Source organism: Macrosteles quadrilineatus, unplaced genomic scaffold (genome assembly GCF_028750875.1).
Source record: "Macrosteles quadrilineatus isolate MER2022 unplaced genomic scaffold, UCM_ALF_1.0 Scaffold_2__2_contigs__length_208266976, whole genome shotgun sequence".
Lineage (NCBI taxonomy): Eukaryota > Metazoa > Arthropoda > Insecta > Hemiptera > Cicadellidae > Macrosteles > Macrosteles quadrilineatus.
The window spans coordinates 204,073,531-204,094,826 of NW_026542595.1; the positions used below are offsets into that span (position 1 = coordinate 204,073,531).

The following is a 21,296-nucleotide window of genomic DNA, read 5'->3' on the forward strand; positions in this document are numbered from 1 at the left end:
TCCGGCCCATACACTCTAGGTTTTATAGTTTAATTTGTTCTGATTACATTTACAACCGTGAAAAAATGCGTATAATTAGGCCTATAATTCCACTCTTATATTATTCATCTCAGGTTGTGCAACTCAAAAGTTCGCGATCGGAATTTTACCCCCTAGGCTGTGACGTCAGTTTTGCTCAAGGGGTAAAATTCCGCTAACCCTTGCTGCAACCTGGATAGCCAAAAAAGATGAAAACCCATCCCGGGCTAGGTTCTAGCCTAGTTGATCAAAAATATTGATTTCATGACAGAGGATGTGGTATTTTATAATTTTATGTAGACGTTTATTCATTAGGCCTACGATTGAACACGGGAGATTTGTATAGTAATTTAATGCATCAAACTACAGCAATAACAAATTCTGACTGATCAATTTAGTGTCGTAGGTTAACTATAAAAAAACTACGGAACATGATATTAGTTTGAGAAAATCTTAAGTTCTTTAAAAGTCTGACAACCTCTTTTAACCTTGAATTGCCCGCCCACATATGCCTCATGCCTGTGCCTGGAACCATTCTGGAACGTATCCAGCAAAGCAAGGGATGAGCCAGTACGAGAGGTTAATGTGCAGATGCAGACACAAGTCACTATAGCGTTAATCTAGTAACAAGTCACGTAATTGCAGTGTCAGGTTGACTAGGTTCAGGTTGACGTAGGTGTGGCGAGGGTGGGAGTCTGCGCGACATATCTGGGTCATCCTCATCCCCTAGCGCTCACTGACAACAATAACGGGTCAGTAACATCAACACCCCTACCGTGGTCACACTCGCCCCGGACATTGGCAATTTAAATCTAATTTACGTCATGAACAAAACAACAGCAACCAGTGGACTCTATTGTGTGGAACATAAGATAAATGTTCCGTTGTTATACCAAATAAAAAATAGTAGGCCTACCAATTTCTATGCAACTAATTACAAATTTCATGTACAGAATGAAACGTGTATTATCCAAACTGTTAGTGCTCACCTAACAATTAGAAGTTGGAGCGAAGCCGAAGTCGGAAAATGAGCGAGGGTTAAAAAGTCACTTTTTGCCCGTGTAGTGAACTATATTTTTCGTCATATTGGATCATTAATTAACGAAAACAAAGCTAGAAAACGAAATAATTTGTATGTAAAGATAACCTCTCAAAACTGCTCAAAACGACGTCCAGCTTGTTTGCAATTCTGCTAATGCAAAAAAGCAGCTGTTTAAGTAAGTGATTCGATTATTGCGTCTAGTAGATTGCGTTATAAACCATCGATATGTCAAGCAATAGGATAAAACCTTACCTAATAAATCAATCGATAAATAATTTCGATCGATACGTTTGCAACAATCGAAATTTTCAACTGTTGACAAAAGCTGATTTTTACTCCCTAGAGACTAAACATGATTTTTACTCCCTGGAAAGTAAAAATGCTACTTTAGACCCGCAACGCATGCAAAACGGCTATTTTGCTGCAGTGTAACGAAAAAACCAACTGGAAACTCAATTATGCAACTCAATGTACACTTAACTCAGGATTTGTACACAGAGACAGATTACTAAACCAAAGCCAAAACATTGCGATTTTCAAGTGTTACTTTTCAAAAAGCCGCTATCAGTGTGAGACGTTGACATACTATCTTACAGATAACAATTAACGATAGCAATGATAGTAAACAAAGCTTAGACTAGCTGCACACAAGTATCATCTAGAAACAACATTGTGCATTGTAAATTCCGTCCGTGGTAAGATTTTCAAACTCGCGTGATCGTTCAAAATATACACGACAAACTCTATTACACCTACTCACGAAGATAAGTGAATATCACTTAATTCGTATTGTATTAATTTCGAGGGTTTTCTAATTTTGCGACGTAAACGGTAAACGAATAGAAATTGGAATATTAGAACACAGGAATTGGATGGTTTAAAACACACAGTAGTTATATTAAATAGTGTAAAAGTCGAATACACATTATTTATACAAAAAAATATATCAATATGTGTCAACGGTAGAGGACGTATGAGTTTATTCCGATTTCCTGGATACTTACAGGTGACATTGACAAGTAATCTAGGTAATTATAGTTCAGAAACATGGCATACACGTAACTGAAAATACAACTTTTATCATAACTCTACCATAGGAGACACATATAAAAAAGTCATTTCTACCGGATACGTTAACTTATGCTATGCGTCACTAATTTAACAAGCATTTTAGAACGGAACAACCATTATCAATAGAATGGACAACTATTTACAATTTTTTTGAAACACATGGATTAACATAAAAATTTAATTATAAAATTAAAAAGCTTCTTTATAGGGAAAACCCAACAAAACACTAGGTCTAATAAAAATAACAGTTCCCATAAAATATTCGTATTTGTTTTTTAATTGTATTTAAAATCATGTGTACTTTGTAATAAATGTGTTGTGATATTGTAAGGTACGTTTATTTAATTAATAAAATTACAAAATGTTCCTAAAATGTGGAATATAAATTGAATTCGTCTAACGTTTTGTGTGTGTACTAATGGTAAAAAATAAAACCAAAATATAATGAACAAGTTCTGCACCGGCCAGGTCCAAATTCACCAACATTTTTGGGGTCGTTTCTAATGTCCAAATTCACCAACTTTCTACCTTTAGCAGGTACGATATTTCTCCCGGCGGGCGGGGAAGGAATTCCCTCCGAATAGTTTGCCATCGCCTGCTCCGTCTCGTCTCGGCGAGAGTGTACTGTAACCTAACCTAACTTAACCTAACCTAACCTAACCTAACCTAACCTAACCCAACCTAACCTAACCTAACCTAAAGCTGCCTGAAACAATCGCAGCTTAAACAGTACTATTAGGGCTAAGCAGTACACTCTCGCCGAGACGAGACGGAGCAGGCGAGGGCAAACTATTCGGAATTCCTTCCCCGCCCGCCGGGAGAAATATCGTACCTGCTAAAGGTAGAAAGTTGGTGAATTTGGACATTAGAAACGACCCCAAAAATGTTGGTGAATTTGGACGTAGCCTTCTGCACCATACTCAAGCTTTCGACTCGTTCTTAAACTATTTGGGACTGTACTGCCAATATTCAATTCAACTTTGTTAACTTTGTTTCATGGACGAAAAAAGTCGTTACCGGTAACTTTATCTTGGCCCTTATGTATACATTGCAGTAAGAAAATCATTTGGTAAATACCATCGAGTACTTACATGCCCTATTCTAAGATCATCAAACAAATACTTCAACAGTTTTTGCCAATTTGATAATTCTTGTCGTAAATAAATTAAATTAACTTCCTCGATTTACAAAAAAAACCGAAGATAAGGAAAACAGATACAGTGAAACGTTATTATAGTACATTATCTTATGTATCTCGTCAATATCCGTAAATTTAAGCATCGTTAATTTACAAACAATCGCAGATAAGGGAAACACAGAGGCAGGCAAACTAATTTCAAAGCATCAATCGAACTATTGATTTCCGTTTAGAACAACTCATTGAGGAAACTACTAGAACTCTAGATTGTACTTATCCCCGATACCGGTGACGAAATCACAAATATTATATTCAACTAGCTATGAGCTAAAATAGAATTTAAACTACTCACTAATACCGTGACACTTTTAACCGTATCACAAACAATGAGTTATAAAGCTTTATGGTGGTTCAAAACTGTGCATCAGTTGTCCTTGAGTTGGCTTTCAATATGGTCCTGACTAATAAAACAGCTGATCCTAGTCAGTACAAAGCTACACAAGGCATCACACTCCATTCTACACTCGTCCTTCACTCATAGGTAAAAATACGCACATAGCGTCTCTATCTCATGGTAATGGTAATGGTAATGATTGTCTTTGGCCAAAATGAGTCCATTTGTATGAACTTGTACATTAATCGCAATCCAATCATAGCAGGACTGACTTGGATTGGAGAGAGTTGGGTCTGGATTTGCAAGGAAGAAACAGTAATTTCTGTATACATTTTTGGAATTTTCGGATCCTACACAAATCTTGGCATTTGGCTACATTGGCTTATGGGGTTTTGAGAGGTTGGTAACTGATACCGTCAATGCGGGCTGTAATTAGGGTTCTCTTGTGGTACGCTAATTAACTGTCCTTACTTAGTCGAAATTACGAACCAATAATAAAAGTTATCTCTAAATTTAAAAATGTATAAAGCTAATTATAATATTCGGTATCTGATACTATATGCAAATTAAAATACATTTATTTATTACTGTGGCGTGGCTTAGCCTAGTTAGACTTGTCAGCAAGGTCCGGTTGATACTAAACTAATTACAAAGAATTTTTAGTTTTTCTTTTCTTTTTTGTACAAAGTACTAGTCCAATACCGCCCGAATCACTCACCTTGCGCTTATGTAATAATCTACTTGGCCGTTGCTTAATTTTTATAAACCAGGTATATGTACTGATTATTTGTTTGGTTAGGGGAACTTAAAAGGTGTTTTAATTTAGAACACGTTATTGTTCGCTAATGGAATTCTTTAGACCAAAACTCTTATGACTGAATAAGGGACCTAAGCATAATTATTTTTTTCGAAAATCTCTTCAAAACCACTTCTTGTCGATCGATTCCAGATATCAATATGTAGCCTACTTATGAAATCTGCGACCTTTTCTTGTATCTTTTAATCCACACACTAAATAACCAAATTCGCACATAAATTGGTCCTTGCCAGCTACACTAGACAAATGTTTTGACCTAGCCCAAGACTCTAGCAATATATTTACCATCAACAGTCACGCTGGGCCATTATGATCAAGGCTAACAGGTGAGCCCGGCCATGATGGTCCCGACGATTATCACGTTTTACGTATAAGTACCTCACACGACTTAGAGAAACAAAACCCACAACAACCTCAAATCTTCTTGTCCCTTACATAACCTTCGGGCACACATATTGAAAAACAACTCCATTAACAAAAAAAAAAACATTTTCCATCAATTTAAACATTTTTAAACATCCTGTTTACCTAACCACTTAAGACAACGGGAGGTTTTCAAGGGAGTGGAGGGAAGTACCGGTAAATAAAATACGGACACTTTCCATAGGGAGTAATTCTAAAATCGTAAATAAATATTTTCGACTGGTCACTACAGTACTTAGCCACTTGTAAATATTCTTACCGTACACGCTGTATTACTCCATAAGACACGTCCACTCAACACGGAGAACGCTCGCTGAATCAATAACTAGACGCTGAAGACGCGCTGAGCCGGCGCGCGCATCTACCTTCTCTCTCTATCCAACGCGGGTCCTAGCTCACCCTCTCTCTCACACTCTCTCTCGCACAACTACGTTGTAAACCCGACTTTAAATTACCCCTCCCCACGAACACACACACACATACGCAGCGGATACAACTGTTACACTCCACCTCCACGAACCCCGTCCTACAAATACCTGCGATTTTGTTGAATGGCGATTTGTTTTGTTAGATACGACTTGAAAACATTATTCCATGGATAAGGTTGAACTAAACTCAAACATTTCTACTTTTCACACAATTATACCTATTTTCAACGTGCGTTGAAGAGAAAAGCATTCATTTGAGCACGCACAACACACGCAATCCTGGAGATCAAGTGCTTAGTTTCGCGTATCCCAAAAACGTCCCGCCTCGTCAGGGTAAAAAACTTGACTTTTGTCCCGAGACTCCCGAACGCGGGTCGAACGCAAAACACAACGTTTTCTTCGTGAAACGTTGGACGTAATTTCCAGGACGGTTGTTGTGTGTAAGTGTGTGTGTGTGTGTGTGTGTGTGTGTGTGTGTGTGTGTGAGTATCTCTATTATATATGACTTCTGGATATCATCAGCCAACAAGAAACAAAAAGGTGGGGTATGAGTGAAGCCCACAAAAATATTTACAAATTAATAACAATGTGATAATGATTATAATCACTTGGCTATCTACAACGTTTAAAGCGTTTTATTTCAAATTATTTTACGTCCCATCCCACCTACAGAAGAAGGATGAGATTTTGGATTCTAAAGCGTCTCGATATAAATAAAAACCCGCTTCAATGTTTTGTGCAGTATTGCATAAATTGGTAACACAGCTTTGGCGTAACATAGGGACTTTACTGTTACTTGAACTGTAATTCACAACCAAACTGTCCATGAACTGTGGGTGGACGAGGGGTAGAAACGGGGAGGTCAGGGCTACAACTATGACGTATAGAGGTCGCGTCAAACAAGACCTTATCCTTAGCCTTCTTCATATATTCACCAGTTAGTTAGACGACACTTGTGGTATGTTGTCTAGTCTAGTATACAAATAATTATCACCTCAGTGGTAATGGACTAAAACAGCACAAGTAGACTTCATCCTAGTGTCAAATCTAAGCCCTGTTCTGTGTGTGTTTTATGTTGGTGACGTTTGAGAGCGCTGATATAAAAATTAAATCCTCTGGGTTAATATAACACGTTGCGCTTTTAACTTGGGTCAAAATAGAACCAGCTATAGTTGAAGATTTGTTGTTTTGTTTAAAAGTGCTTAAAATATAACGATATGACACGTATTGGTAAACCAAAATAACTCTAAACACTTATAAACCTGACGGAAACACAAACCCTATTGGGTACTTTCCTGTTAAAGGTAAAGGTTAAAGGCGGGGGTATTTTAATCTATAGTGCAACTGTTACATAATGACAAGTTCTTTAGATTCTTAATGGTAATTTTTAATGCTCTTGGTTTAGGAGTTGCACGTTCACTATTGTTCACTACGAGTATGCATGGAAACTACACAAATATCGGCATCAATAAACTTGACAGTAAAAATCCATATCAGAATATTGCGATAAGAGTTTTTAATGGCTTCTATCAAAGTAGTTTCGTGAAAAGTACGAGTAGATCCTATTTTAGCAATTGAAATAGAGGTGAAAATTATGATATGAGAAAATATTTTGTCTTTGTATCCTAAATTCAAGCGCTGGGTGGATAAAATAATACGAAGTCTTGTTAATCTACGTTCTTATAACAATTTCTTGGTAATAGGGTAATATTTATCATCCTAACTAAAAAAAAAATAATTCCATACTGTCTTTGTTAGAAATTAATTAATTAATCTCATCAACGCTACAAGATGATGTATTCGTTTTTGACACTACTTGGAGAAATTAGTACAGTATTATTTACTTGATGAAATTTATGTTTTAGAAACACAAATCTTCATCCCTAATTCACTCGTACGTCTGCAGAAGGCTAAAACTCCGCTTTCCCGAATCTGGCGACAACCCCGTAATTAATGCAGATAGTAAAAATTAATTTAAGTTGCACCCTCGGAGTGACAAGCAAGGAAAACTTGGAGCATTTTATAACCATTTGACCTAAACCCCCAAGTTAGAGTGGAGCACGCCAAGTAACAAGATGAAAGTATTGACAAAACCGCTACCTACCTACCGCCACTATAGAACCAGCATCGAGGATTTTCTTAGTAAAAATAAAAATTGAAATCATTTACATCGATTTTTAATTGTAACTGTTTTCATTATTATGTAGTTGATTCAGAATCGTGAAATTAAAAAACCCTGACTTCCGAGACACTGCACAATTTATATAGATTTAGTTCAGCATTTTTAAGTCACACCTCAAACTTCAGTTACAGAAACAATTTACTTGAGAAATTTAGGGATAAGTAATTAACATCCTTCAATTAAAAAGCTGTTCAACAATAAGTGTCAAAATAATCGGACAATACCTGAATGTTGATTTTATACCACTGTGTTTCACACCTGTTAAGAAGTTGAAACTTTTACTAAATGTTTTCAAAGCCCGTTCCATAAATTGTGTTGAGTTTCGAAACATGTGCATAAATGGGTACGTAATGTAGATTCAAAGGCTTTTTAAACCTCTTTGTGCCCCCCACACAAAAAAAGAAACCCTGAAGAAGGAGAATTTAATTATTACTGTGGTAGCTTTGATAAACAAAAATCAATTTACTATATACGTGAGTTAGATTGACAAAATCTAAAGTATGTAAATTAGGCCTACTGTATCCATTTTATGGGTGATTCAAAACGTAATTTAATTTATTCATTGTTTATCACTAAATGTTCGCTTCATTTTTGTCAACAGGAGTGCTAATATCGTAAATTTCATCTTTCCAATTTCTTGTTTAGAAAATAAAGTCTAATTAGTAGTAAATCCTTAGTGCAAATTTTTGTTAGTACTTTAAAACGTAAGCTGTACACAAATAAACTATAATTTATATGGTTAGGTGCTAATAAGTGTAGCGCTGTAAAGAAACAAATTTATCGCATAAATTATCATGCAATATGGAGACAGTCCTTTTTACCTTAGATACCTAGGTAGGCTATATATTTTTACTTGATATGCCCAAGAAATACATTGGCCGCCTATGATTGAAGTAATCTGAGGAAAATTACAATGTTTTACATACCAATATCAGTCTAAGAAAGTTTAAGATACAAAGTTGCGCCTAGGATAGGATTTTGTTTTTTGGCCGCAATTCAAAGTGGAATGTTGGAATGTCGATTCTGGATCGAAGGTATGTCTTACGACCTCTTTCACTTTTAAAATCACAAACTTTCCATGGCTTATCAAGAAATAGTTTGTAAGCGAATGGATGGTATCCAAACAGTTAAAACGATGTTACCTAATAATGTCAATAAGTACAAAATAAGAGCACGTAGGCCTACTAACCCCCTCCGCAAAAAAATATCAAAACTAATGTCAGTTGCGCCAACATTTCGGGGTTAATAGACCATATCCCACAAATGTCGACATTATAAAACACCGAAATAATAAGCAGCTGTAAAATACCAATGAACCTACAGCAGTTTCGTCACATCCAGTTTGCAGGTTGGCCGTTGCCGGCCGGCGAGTGAGAGTGGGTTTCGGCGTTTCGACATGCGGTCGCCGGCCTTCCTCAAGCCGACCTTGTGTTTGCGCCTCTACGCATACATTAAACACGTTTCTAAAGCGAGATATTCTGCACGTCATTGGCATTATTCGCACAAACGTTTCGGTTATTTCAGTGCTGATAAGGCTGTGTTGAGCGCTGTGATATACATTATACATAAGCATCAGACCGAAATTAAACGTGCCACTGATAACTGGTTTGCGCCGTAGTTTTGTAACGAATTTGCCTTCGGGGAAAACAAGACTACGCTTTGAAAAGGAGAGCTTCAAAATCGTTATCTCAGGTTTTAAGATGTTTTCTGGTATAATTATCATGGACGAACCAAGTTAATTATTTCATTCTGAACGTTTCGTTGGGTCTAACATACCTCTTTACATAAAATACATAGTTCATTCAACGTGTAGATGGCTTAAAATCTTGACATGAAGGGATAATAATATTTATTCTAATTTGCTGGTTATTTAACTTAGTTACCAACATATTTTTTACTCATAAGGAGATGAATAATGTGCAGGGCCATTGTATGAATTATATTTTATCAAATAGTTCATAAATAGCATTAATTTAGGATAATACAAAGTAGGCTTTTTATCCCAACGTAAAATCTTGTGACGATTTTGGTGTGTTTTGGTGCATTTCGGTGAGCTGAAATGAAATGAAATGACATATGCTTTATTGTCTTTTGAATTTGTACAAATTATCTACAATGTCAAGATACAGCTAAAATTATAGCATAGCCTAGTCCATTTTTTTATTAGGCTAATAAAATACTTATAGCTAACTAAACAAAGGGAGACATATTATAATACGTATTTAGAATAATTACAACTGAAGAATCTTATTGTTAAAAAATTCTTCCAAACTACAAAATAGGTTATTGGTCAGCCAACAATAAAATGTATTCTTGAAATCCTTTATATTGTGTAATTTAATTATGGATTCAACATTCAAGAAAGTTATATACACTTTAAATGACAAAACTATATGACTATTTACAGTTTTACTTAAATTATGGAATTCGATTGAGGTATGGTTCTTATTTCTGGTATTATGATTATGAGTATTGTTTCTTAATTTTAAAAGATGTTGGTTTTCCAAGATATACACTATTATTTAAATACAGTAGATTAAATTGAAAACCCAATCGGGCAATTGGAAATTCGCTTAGTCTGCAGGTTTGCTACGGCGGGGGTATTTTGCTGATGATGTGATTGAAAAATAAAAAACGGTGAGGAAGAAGAGGGAGGGGCTAAGGAGGTGTTTCAAAAGCAATTGAAACCATTAAAACACAACTAAGAATCTATTACATTGGTATCTATTACCTCTTGGTGTAATTTTCTAAACAAGAAGCTATTACATTGAGTTGCATAGCAGAAAGGTAAATGACAAAGAACTGTGCAATCGTTAAAATTAGTTATCCTTAGCAAACTAATAGTTTGTTGGTTGTGATTCAAAGATTAACATAGTGTGTCATACCCAAATTACTGTTATCTCTATTATTATAATGATTCATTTTACGTTAGGTTATTTTGTTATTTATGAAAGTGATTTCATCAAAATCAGATTATTTTCGCAAGTTATCACACTAACGGACATATATATATATATATATATACAGTGTGTAAATTAAGTATGGAAACAAATCTGTATTTTTTAAACCAAAATAGATAGAAATATTTTGTTTGTGGCATTGACTGTTAACCAAGGTTCCGGAATTTTTTGCATCAGAAAAAATTTTTCACCCCCTCAGGGGGGGTAGGGGTAGGGGGTAACTTAATTTTTTTAAATAGCAACCCCTATTGAGTGACCTCTCATTTTGAAGGGTTTGTCAAAAGAAATACAATGCCGTAAACCTGAGGTCGATATCTTACCCCTAACCAGAATGGCGGCCATTTTAAATTTCGAGATGGGCAAACGAAATCCAGTGTGGATACCCATAATTTACCTTTTAAATGGGTTACATTGGGTAAGCCGAACTCCAGATACCATTATTAGATTGAAAAGTGGATGTTTTTATCGTATTCAAAATTTTGCCCCAGCCCCGTGCAGAATTATAAAAAATCCGTTTATCCTAAAATAAATGGTGGTCAAGAACCAAATGTCAATTAATTATGTTTATAATTATGTAATATAATTATAAAAAGACTTTTTATAAAAATTATTATAGTAATTAAGTAAGAGAGGAAATTATGAAATAGTAAATTGAAATTTTAGAAATAATTTAAGTAGCTTTGGTTATCTCAGATCCTTCGAAATGCAGATGCACAACGTAGTTTAAAAACGGTTTCTAGCTTGGGATTTCCCATTTACCCTTTCTTATCAGTAGCTGTTTGGGTTTCTAAAGGATATTCTTTCGATAATGTTTCATCTACTCATTCTGGTTTAGTTAATTTTGTAGAGAGAGGTGTATTCAAGTGCTTCTGTAGTTTTGTTTAACAATGGTTCTTTTAAGTACACAGCAAAAAATTGACATTCTCCGCATTGTTGGGTATGGGGATAGGTCACGTACATATCAAGAAACTTGTGAGTTATTTAATGAACTGTACCCAGATCATCAAATAAACCGATCTACGGTAAGTAAGATCTGTACTAAGTTCTTGGAAACAGGGGATGTAGCAAATAAAGCTAAAACTGGTCGACGTAAATCAGTTGTAACAGAAGACATGACACTGAATGTGCTTTTGAGTATTCAAGAAAATCCCATTACATCTACTCGTCAGCTCGGTAGTAATCTAGGTTTAAGTCACACTTCGGTTCATAAAGCTCTGAAAGCCGAAAAATTTCATCCTTATAAGGTACAGCTAATTCATGAATTGAACGAGGATGATTTTGATCGTCGAATTCAATTTTGTGAAGAAATGATGCAGCGGTGTATCCAAGATCCGTTATTTAAAACAAAAATAGTATTTTCTGATGAAGCCTCATTCAGCCTCAATGGACACGTCAATAGACAAAACTCGAGGTACTGGTCTGATGAAAATCCACATTGGGCTCAAGAATGCCATACACAAAACCCTCAGAAGATTAACGTTTGGGCAGGAATAGTTGGATTTAGGGTAATTGGACCTTTTATAATTGAAGGTAATTTAAATGGTGATCGTTATCTGGACCTGTTGCGCGAGTCTATTGTACCCGCTATTTCAAGAGAGTTTCCTCCTGAGGATGAAGAGCATGCCGTGGATGAAAGTATTTGGTTTCAGCAAGATGGCGCTCCACCCCACTTCGCTGTAAATGTAAGGGACTATTTGGACCAGACTTTTCCAGATCAGTGGATAGGTAGAAGGGGTTCCATAGAATGGCCTGCAAGATCTCCCGATTTGTCCCCTTTGGATTATTTTTTATGGGGATATCTTAAGAGTAAAGTGTATGTAAATCGACCAGAAAACTTACAAGAGCTTTCAGAAAGGATTCTGGCGGAAGCACGGGCAATTGATCAGCAAACAATTGGCAGAGTATTAAACGAATTTTACAATCGCTTAGGACTTTGTCAAGTTGCTCTTGGCCATCAATTCCAACATCTATGAATTATTCAGGTAATAGCAGCAAACATTACTTTGATAGTAATACCTTTTGTCTGTGTGTGTGTTTTACAGTATTAAATTAGTTTTATTATGTGTTATTGATGTGTATTATTTGTGCTCTAGATTATTTATTTCCTGTCTTATCTGTACTTCAAACAATTCGTTTGTGACAGGTTTAGCGGTACAAAAGCTATAAAATGACTGATCACTCAATAGGGGCTACTATAACAGGCATTCAACATTTTTAATTGGTGAAATGGGCGCTTTTTTACCCAATCAAGTTTTTGAATGCCTGCCATTTCGTCTAGGGATGACATATCGACCTACGATTTGTGCCACTGCTTTTGTCTTGACAAACCCTTCAAAACGAGGGGTCACTCAAGGTTGTGTCCTGATTGCGAACAGTCCAGATTGCGAACAAGGGTAAAATCGTCCAGACTGCGAACACCTCAAAAATGCTGTGGACTACCTGAACATGAGTCGTCCAGACTGCGAACAAATTTTTGGGAATCTGTAAAGATGGTTTAGTCGCTGTTGTTGAACGTGAGTTTTAATTGCTTGTTGAGTTGGGAATGTGATTGAATGATTGATGTTGTAATGTGTAATGCATATACATGTTATTTCGGATGTAAGATGTATGTAAGTATGGTATTTATTTTAGTTGCTATTTAAATTGCTCGTTGACGATGGTTTTTTAGGTAATGATTGAGTTTGGAGGAATGTGATATTGGCAAATGCATGATATTTCGGCTAATTATGTTAAACTATAGTCAGTTTCTCTAATATTAATATGTGAGGCTATTTTTGTGAACTAAACTCCTCCGTTATTTCTGGACCGATTTTAACGTTTGAGGTGTCAAATAATTCGTCTTAATTTGTAGTATTGCATTAAGGTTTTAGGACTTAAAAAAACTCTTACCATTAAGGGCACGAGACGCTATCAAAGGTCGCATCTTCCCCATAAGAATTACATTGAAAACAAATTTTAAAACAAAAACAACTGTATATAAAAAGAAACTCACCAGCTTTTTGGGAGTAAATATTGATGTTTGTAATATTTATGAGGTTATTGACAAATCTAAACTGTCGATCAGTTTTGTTGGAAGAACAGACAATTTCTTGAGTTTAAAGGAGAAATGTTGAAAACAGGAGGAGAAGAAAATAATAGGAAATCTATTACGAATAAGAAGAGTAGAGGAGAGGCCTGGTCTCACAGTAAGGAATCCAGGTACACACTCACTTGGGGAGATGAATCATTTTTGTCAGATATGCTAAGCAACTTAAAAACATGAAGAATATACAACGGATGTTGTCACAGTGATAAAGTAAACCTACCTAAAGTCCGATCAAATAAATACATGCAAGAAATGTTTACTGGTTAAAAGCTTTAACAGGGTTGGTACTGATTTTGGAAAATGAAATTCCCTGACTTTTCCAGGTTTTCCAGACTGATATTATACTTTTTCCAGGAAAAAGTATAATATCAGTCTAATATCAGTCAAGTATAATATCAGTCAAAATATCGAATAGTCAGAATCGAGAATTATTAGAAAAAATGTAGGCCTAAATAGTTTACTCATAAAACCAATAAGAAAAGAATTAAACATCTGGAATCTGGAAAATTAAGAGTACCAACTAACTTAACCTCACACTTTATGTTCTACTTGGCCTTGACTTGACACTAGCAGATAGACGATACGGTGCTTCTGATACTGATATATATATCGATATTTTGCTTGCGATATCATCGGCTTATATCGGAAGAAACATGTGATATAGGAAAAATAACTACCATGCTTGTACCGGAGACAAAAAGTAATACCAAACTAAACTATTAAATGTTTCAACTAACAGGATAAAATTTTTTTTATAAACTCCTACAAGTGCAGTTTTTTTTAGTTTATTACCTTTAATAAATTTAATGAATCAGTATTGAAAGGGTAAAGGTGTTGAACTTTTCAAAGACTATACTCCGGGAAATAAAAGTATTATTAATAAAGAAGGCTTGTCAGAATCTGAGTGGAAAGACAGTATAAAAATGATTGCAAATGTGGTGCCAGTGCGTGTTCTCCACAGCAGAAGTCAGGGCAATAACCGCTGCAGGCATGCCTGTGGTGAGATTGAAACCCTTGCACATGCCCTTGGCTTCTGTCCGTTTGGTGAACTTCTAAGAATCACTAGGCATCACAAAATAAGAAGTATCATAGCAAATGCCTTCCGAAAAAGGTATAACACATGGGAAGTGCAAGAAGAAGTACGTTGTCTTTCTTCTAAAGGAAGCACCAGAAGAGTAAATATTTTATTGATAGAAAGAGAAACTAACAAAGGCATAATTCTCGATTCAACAATTCGATTTGAAATAAACATAAATCAACCTAACGAAGTAAATGAAGAAAAGAAAAAAAAATATGATCCTACCTTTGAATATTTCAAGCAAAATTTTAAAATTTGGAAAGTTGAGGTGATTGGATTGTTTATTGGTTCAAGAGGAACATTATCAAAATTTTTTGTGAACTTTTGGAAACAATATGATTTGGACAGATCCTTTTTGAAAATTATTACTCATGAAACATTAAGAGGTTCATTGAGCATAATGAGAAATCATCTATATGGCAAACATCAAAATTAATCAGTCTTATACAATTTTATCTTGTATAATTTTTTCTGTGTCATTGGCAACCTTATTTTTTAAGGCAGATGTATTTATTTTTATAAATAAATTCTTTTCTCTTTTTATAAATTCAATGAGGAATTGTATTCAGTATCGTATTGAAATTGAAACGATGAATGTAGGCCTATCCTTCCGCGCATCCCGGTACTAGCAGTGTTTCCATACGTGGGATTATTAACTTATCCCGAAAACTTTTCAGAGCCAGCTTAGCCTTAGGACACATTCCCTTAGGGTGGTGTAATTCACGTATCGCATTTATTCCTAAACCAGGAAGGGATAGTTACACTGATCCTAAGTCATTTAGACCCATTTCTCTATCTTCTTTCTTCCTTAAGATCCTAGAAAAGTTGGTCTCAAGATATATGATGGATACAGCTCTTAGGACACATCCTTTTCATAATAATCAGCATGCGTATGTCTCAGGAAGATCATGCGAGACTGTGTTGCACCAACTTGTAAGCAAGATTGAGAAAGCTCTAGAGAGCAGTGAAGTGGCCCTGGGTGCCTTTCTCGATATTCAAGGTGCTTTTGATAATACTGGTACTCCAGCAATTCTTAATGCGGTGAGAGGAAGAGGTTTTCACGGTATAATATGTAGATGGATTGAATCCTTGCTTCACAGTAGGAAGGTTAGGCTCTCACTCCATAATGACACGATCGAGGCAAGAACTACTCGAGGATGCCCTCAGGGGGGGGGGGGTTCTCTCTCCTCTCCTTTGGAATTTGGTAGCAGACGACCTTATAAGGACACTCAACAAAAGTGGGGTTTTCGCCTTAGGTTATCCTGATGATGTTGCAATCCTTGTGGTTGAAAAGTTCCACGGAACCATAACTGACCTTATGAATAGAGCTTTAAGGGTAGTGGACCGTTGGTACCAGGAAGATGGGCTCTCTATAAATCCCAGGAAAGTTGTAATAGTACCCTTCACAAGAAGGAGGAAACTGGATGGGATCGGCCCACTAAGACTGCAGGGCACTGTAATAGAGCTGCAGAATTAGGTGAAGTATTTTTGTGTAATTTTGGACAGATCACTTCACTGGGGACCACATCTTCAAAAAGTCACTGAGCGTGGCAAATGGTCCCTTATGGCATGCAGGCGGATGGTAAGTGGCACATGGGGGTTACAGCCTAAACTTTTATGCACTGGCTGTATGTATCTGTTGTTCGACCCGCCCTTACATATGGTTCGCTTGTGTGGTGGCCAAAGATGGAATCTACTATAGCTGTCAAAGCTTTAGCAGGAGTTCAGAGGCTTGCTCTTATAATGATAACTGGGGCAGTAAGCAGCTGTCCTGGAGCGGCTCTTGACTGTCTGCTTGATATGCTACCTATCGACATTTACATTAAGGTGGTAGCAAGTAAAACAGCCCAACGCCTTAGATGCGAATACTTTAACCTCAGGAAACAATAAAGGGCACTCCAAAATTGTTCAGGTGGTACATAATGATGAATTGCACTTGCCTTCAGATCACATGTCCAAAAAATACTCCTTTGGAAAGCCTTTCAAAGTACTAATACCAGATAGGAAGGATTGGTCTGGCGGAAAAGGACCCATACCCACAGGTGATTTAGAATGCTATACTGATGTTTCTAAGATCAAAAATGGGGGCACTGGAGTAGGTGTGCATTGGATGAATGGAGGCACTGGCATTTGTCTTCCAATGGGGGTGTACCCAACTGTCTTTCAAGCGGAGGTCACTGCCATTCTAGTTTGTGCTCAAGAACATCTTAACAAAGATATCAGAGACAAAACAATCAATATCTATACTGATAGTCAAGCGACCTTAAAAGCATTAAACTCTTACGAATTCAACTCCAGGCTCGTGTGGGATTGTTTTGCTTCTGTGTCTGAGTTGGGTAGGAGAAATGACCTTACGCTTTGCTGGGTGCCAGGACACTCAGGCATTAAAGGAAATGAAGCTGCAGACAGATTGGCAAATACTGCCTCTGCAACTTCAATGATAGGCCCACAACCCTTCTGTGGCATCTCACGAAACAGTGCATGTTCTGCGATTGCGTCATGGGCCAAGGAAAAGCATCGCAAACGCTGGGTCGATGTTCCCCTTCTTAGGGTCAGCCAGCTTACTCTGTTTAGGCCTTCTAAAAAGGTTGCCTGTGACCTCTTGAGACTAGACAGACGAAGAATTAAATTAATTGTTGAACTGATAACTGGTCATGGAAGATTCAGGAAACATCTACAACGGATGGGCTTAAATGATGGTGAACCGATCTGTAGGTACTGTGATAGGTCAGAAGAGACAGCTGATCACTTACTCTTTGATTGTAACGAGCTCTTTGACGCTAGATCGATAACTCTTGGAAATATGGCTAGAGGTAGATACCTTCCTGAGGATGAACTAATTGGGAAGCTACAAGCATTCATTGGGCGCCTTAACTTGTAGGTCAACAAGAAAGCAATTATTGCGCACCCCAAATAATTCAATTTCGGATGAAGTGCTTAAAGGTCTCTTAAAGACCTGCCCCTGTCAGATAAGATAAGATAAGATCCCGAAAACAGGATTTTTAGAGCATGAGCGGGATTTGAAGGGGATGTGGGATAAAACAGGAGTTTTGGCTATGACGTCCGTTTTTATTTACTATGCTTTTATTTTAGTGAAAAACTAACCCCAATCGAAAAAATTACCTTAACATAATATAATAGCAATGTTAAAACAACTATTTAAACGAAATATGTCCAATTCAACACTCAGAATTTAACATCAAAAATCTTAAGGGATTAAACGGGATTTCTTAACCAAGTGACCGGGATTATATTCTTTTGGTCGTGTAGAAACACTGGGAGCTCGGTGCGTTCAATTAAGCCAGTAATCAGAGGGTGATGATAGAATGTCTGTCGATGTTCGATGTTTTTTATATCGATGGTAGGTTCCAGATGTTTTTGTTACATCGATGTTTTCGTCAAACTTCGATGTTTTTGACCAAGTATTGAGACCTAGATGCAAAATGTAGCATATCTGTAAAAAATGTAGTCTTTCAAGAGAAATTCCAGATTTTTTCCAAAATTCCCTGACTTTTCCCTGACTTTTCCAGACCAACAAAATTCCCTGACATTTCCAGGTTTTCCAGGTTTTCCCTGACCGTACCAACCCTGAAAGCTTTAAGTCGGGAAACATTTGTAGAATACCCCCGCCGCAGCAAACCTGCCGTCTAAGCGAATTTCCATTTGGCCGAATTGATTTTCAATTGATCTATTTAAATAACATTAGGTTTAACGAGTACCTAGGTTTGCTGCTACAAGGAAACTAATAAAGTAGTGTGTTTTTAGTAAAATATTGATAGCTTACTATAAAATAAATAAAATTTCCAAGTTTGATCAAAATATATCCATAAACAAGCAAACTACAGCATTTTACAATATTCTCCATAAGAATAACATGGGAATTTGAAATTTACCATTTTTTTAGTTTTCTCCGTAACCAATAACCGTACAAAAACACTTTGATATACTGAATTGTTTGTTTTTTTAAGCTCTTTAAGAAGGTTTAGAGAAAAATTGGGAAATTTTGTGTTTTGAGGGTAAGAAGTGAGAAAAACCAATTTTTACCCCATAAAACCCTGTTCCCATGGTCCGATCATGCTGGATCGCAAACTCATTCAAGTTTATCCCGCCTTACACCTTCAAACCAAATTTCATCAAAATCGGATAAAAATTACTCAAGTTATCGTGTTCACGGACACATATATATATATATATATAAATCTATATACATATATATATATATATACATATATAAAAATTTGAACGAATTGTGTTTTTGGCCTCTGGGGACATTAAAATGAAAAAGTAAATCGGTCCCGGGCCTAAAGTCTTACCATGAGACCTACGGTAATAGCTACTTCCCTATAGGGAAATTCGCTAAAACACTAAAAAATAAGGCCGGGTCCAAAAAGTGCTAAAATACAAGAAGCTTTTATTATTTCAAAGAGCTATTTAATAGCGTGAGTATTACAATTAGTCACATAAGCATTTAGTCGGGTATTTTAAACTCATCGAAAATTATTACTGTTATTACTGTAGTTTTAAAATAACTTCTGTACCTATAATACCGGCACTTGACAGTTGCTCGATTTCGAGCAACAGGTACCCTAGTTCATATGAAACGATTGTTTTATTTCTTTTACTCTGAGATTGTTTAGTAGTTGCTTGTTCAAGTCAAACATATTATAATTAATTTTAAATAAACAGCCACTTTAAATACCTATTATCAGAACGAATTTGTGAGTCTGGAAGAATCTGTCTGTTAATAAGGGGCTTTACCTATAATTATACTACGTCTCATAAAGATATGTGTCTTCAAGAACATTCATCCTTTCCATTATGTATATTACCAGTCTTAAGTTGTGATTTAGGCTAAATAATTCTGTTAAGGGTTTCTATGAAAGGGTTGAAAACCCCAACCACTCAAAATGTGTTCGCAATCAGGAATCCTCCCCACCACACGGACGACCCCCTCCACCTCGTAGACCCAAACATGTTCGCAGTCTGGACTGTTCGCAATCAGGACTGTTCGCAATCAGGAGGACACCGTCACTCAATAGGGGTTTGCGTTTAAAAATTTGGGGCTGCCCCCAAAATCCCCTATTTTGGGGGCTGGGGCAAAATTTTGAATACGATAAAAACATCCACTTTTCAATCTAATAATGGTATCTGGAGTTCGGCTTACCCAATGCAACCCATTTAAAAGGTAAATTATGGGTATCCACACTGGATTTCGTTTGCCCATCTCGAAATTTAAAATGGCCGCCATTCTGGTTAGGGGTAATATATCGACCTCGGGTTTACGGCATTGTATTTCTTTTGGCAAACCCTTCAAAATGAGAGGTCACTCAGTAGGGGTTGCTATTTAAAAAAATTAAGTTACCCCCTACCCCCCCTGAGGGGGTGAAAAATTTTTTCTGATGCAAAAAATTGCGGAACCTTGGTTAACAGTCAATGCCACAAACCCAATATTTCTATCTATTTTGGTTTAAAAAATACAGATTTGTTTCCATACTTAATTTACACACTGTATATATATATATAATGAATTTGAACAGAGAGTATTTTTGGCCTCTGGGGACATCAAAATGAAAAAGTAAATCGGTCCCGTGCCCAGGTCTTATCATGCCACCTACAGATTTTGCCACCTAATTACATTTTAGCGAATTTCCCTCTATGGGAAATTCGCTAAAATGTAATTAGGTTATTCTAAACACTAAGTAGTGTTTACTTTTAACATTTCCTTGGCTAGTTTAACACTAAAACACGGCTAAGAATCTACAACACGCTTACTGAATGGAGCTTAGGTTATTTACTCCATTTTTGTAAGCAGACAATCATTGGGCATTTGATTGGGCTAACCATAGAGAAAATAAATAACTATTTAAACTGTCCATTTTAAAACCCACCAGCAGTTTTAAAGAGCAAATTAAAAGGTTCTTTAAATATATTAATTTTATCTTTTCACTAACTAATTAGCAAGTTATGGATAATACTCTTACATACACGAAAACTACCAGTTTCCTTAGCCTACATATAAATCACATCACTTTTCAGAGAAATTTTGATAAATATTTTTGTGGTAGGCCTAAGTGGTTATTTATTATACCTAATAAGAAAAATACAGAAACAACGAGTCATTCAGTGAGTAAATAGTTAAGAGTGTACAAAGGTACTGAAGGCTACAATTATTTTGGTTCCCACTGTGACACCCATAAAGGGAGATCACTTTTTCATTGAACTTTCTATTCGGTGAAAAAATGAAGTGTTTTAACTTAGCCTATGACACATTATACTTATAATATCATGTTAAACTTAAATTTAGATCAATGACTTCAGTCACTTACTAGTAGGCACCCTGTTGATTTAATTAATTACTTTATAGAGGAAGGAAGGTAACATTGTTGAAATTATCAATGAGATGTGTAGAAACCATGGTCAGGGTTTCCAGGATAAAAAGCAAAGACTATCCTAGGCTAAACTGGGACGGGTGGCGTCGTCTTGTAATCCAGCTACTAGGAGGTCACGAATTGTGGATATTTATAGACATGCACTGTGGATGTGATACTCCCTGGTGTGGATTAAGGTCCGCACGAGTGAGTACTACGACTATCCGCAGTACTATACTGATAATTAGACCAATTCGTATATACCAAGGCAAAAATGTGGTTCGGATTCCAC

At 36.3% G+C, this 21,296-nt stretch overlaps 1 protein-coding gene across 3 annotated transcripts in view; it reads right to left on the reverse strand.

The window, feature by feature from the left end:
• The window catches only part of LOC128985728 (protein FAM13A-like), a 64,805-nt gene that overhangs the window by 38,412 nt on the left and 5,097 nt on the right, over window positions 1-21,296 (reverse strand). The window contains exon 1 of one of the 3 annotated variants that reach the window (XM_054405539.1): window positions 5,163-5,273. The exons of the other annotated variants lie outside the window; for them this stretch is intronic. The gene's annotated coding sequence lies outside the window, so the exon portion shown is untranslated. Of the gene's footprint in view, window positions 1-5,162; window positions 5,274-21,296 lie in introns of those variants that run through there. 3 annotated transcript variants of the gene reach the window in all.